This window comes from Triticum dicoccoides, chromosome 2B (assembly GCF_002162155.2).
Source record: "Triticum dicoccoides isolate Atlit2015 ecotype Zavitan chromosome 2B, WEW_v2.0, whole genome shotgun sequence".
In the NCBI taxonomy this organism is placed as follows: domain Eukaryota; kingdom Viridiplantae; phylum Streptophyta; class Magnoliopsida; order Poales; family Poaceae; genus Triticum; species Triticum dicoccoides.
This window is the reverse complement of record NC_041383.1, coordinates 174,774,090-174,776,563: the sequence shown is the minus strand read 5'-3', so window position 1 is coordinate 174,776,563 and position 2,474 is coordinate 174,774,090.

Here is a 2,474-nt window from a genome sequence, read left to right as displayed (position 1 = left end):
AATGTCGACATCTGAGTACTCCAGTAATTCTTTTCTGCGCTTCTACTCCCGGCAACCTGCTCCTAAAATTGGGAGGGTGGCATCTAACTCATCCCCTAAACTTAACTCTAACAAACATGAGGTTTTTTAACATGTTAAAATTGGTCAAGAAAAAAATTATTTATTATTTCTTCATTCTTTTTGGAAATATAACCCCGTATCAACTATTACAACATATTAATTCAAACTTAGAAGTTTATAGCATAGACATTTAGAAACATTTCAAAGCAATTGTTTTCAATAATTCAAACTCAGGCACAACATAGGGTTCAAATGAAAGCAAATATTCTAAATGAACATGGTGCAAATATGATGATATGTCAAAGATCTATGGTCCAATATATTACCACAAGCACTCCACAAGGCCATCTCGCAGTCGCAGTTGCCCATGAGATTGCCGGTGGCTATCTCTTTAATGATCAAAGTCATGGCTATCTTGAATTCATCTTCTTACTCCGACAATAAGTTGCTGAAAAAACTCTTGAACAAGCCTCCACATATATCAACTGCCTCAGAAAATTAATTGAATGCCATATTCAGTTATTTTTCCCTAATAATAAAGTACGGATCGACTTCGTGGGTTCACCGTCACAATACGCTTCTTCTGATGAATTTACGCTTTCATCAGTTTGATAAAGCAAGGTGCGTTTCGCTTTTAGGCATGGTGCACCCACAATAAAATAAAATAAAGTAAAATAATTGCTAATGTGTGATTCAAACTTAGGTTGTCTAGAAAAGAACACGTAGCCGCTAGCCAACTCACCGGGCTAATGTTTCTTGCAACAGAAAGAAACTTTTTCGTTTTCTATGTAACTCTCAAAGTCTGGGCCACACGCCTATCTCAATCGTTCCTTCGCATGGGCCGAGCTGGGCGTGGTGTAGAAAAAGAAACGACGTTCTTTGTCAAACTAATTAGTCCCACCTCGCCCCCTTCAATTAAAGTGCACTAATTTATATAGGCCTCTGAGTTTTACTACATCACCAAGCAGCCATGGGTAGATTGAGGAAGGATGAGATGAGGCCAATTACACGAGAAATAAAAAGAAGGAAAGAGAAGCAAGGTCACAGAAAATAAGGAAGGAAAGGGAGGAAAAGATTAAAGAAGGAAAGAGAAGCAAGGTCACATAAAATAAGGAAGAAATAAGGAGAGGAAGGCCTTCCATATATGAAAATAAAAGAAGGAAAGAGTAGTGGCTTGACAGAAATAAAGAAAGTAAATGATGTAAAGAATTAACTTGCCAACAAACAAATTTATTCGTGGGATAAATGTAAGAGTGCAGTATGCTAATACAAACTTAGATAAGTTTGTTGAAACCGGCGCAACCAACCAGCGGTGCTATCTAGCAATCAATATTAGCTAAATTATGAGCAACTTTATTTTTATTACGCTCAATTTTCAACGGAACCAACCCATGCAGATCGAGGAGCTTCTTCATCTCCACAATAAAATGTCCACAATGAAATAAACATATGTTGCCTCGCCGCAATTGCTCTTTTGATTGTGAGCTTTGGGAGGCCCTTTGCCATATGGGCGTAGATGATCAAGAAGAGTTCAGAAAACCATCTCATTTTTTTTCAGAAAATTAAAAGTGTTTTTGTCACCTGAAACTTGGTTAGGGCACATACAATGCGGGCGCTAGGAATAAAATCCTGGCAGCTTTTGCATCGCCCCGGCTACTTTTGGCCTCGACACATAACCTAGAGTCGGACACTAAAAAAAGTATACACAATGTAGCTGCTAGGGTTGTATGATTGTGCATGTTAATTTGCTCAAGATTTTAACGCTCTTGCATTGGAGCCGGTCTTAGGGTGATACTTTTAACCTTGTCATATGTTGGTCATTAGCTATTAATGATGTTCGTGTATGATAACGGATTCCACGTGAGTTTGTCAGTTAATGCTAGCCTGCATAGACAGTGTGTTATGTTGTGGATCAGCTCATCATCTTGAGATTGTTCACATTTGGGTGCATTGTGATCACATAGACATCACAACTATCTCGGAGAAGCGCGGGGAAGAGGATAAGATGCGAAAAGGCAAGGGGTGTTTGATATTGATTTTCACCCGTTACAACGCACGGACCTTTTTGCTAGTTAGAGAATAACAAGCAGAAGGGAGGAGAAAAAGAAACTTGTAGTCGTTCCACCGAACACCTAGGTATTAGAGATGGGTTAGATTTTTTTTTAAAACTTCTTTTAGAAAAGGAGGATAACCTCCTGCCTTTGCATCAGAATGATGCATGCAACCATTTTATTAAGTAGAGATGGGTTAGATATGGCTAACTCTCAAATCTGGCTGTTTTGGGGAGTTAAAGACTTTTTTAGAATGGATTAAAGTTGCTTTAATAGTATGGCAGTTGCTTCGTAAGATCTTGAACATCGCTCTCCTCCATCAAGTGACCTCCTTCCTCTCATACCCCTTCTGTTCGTCCTTGT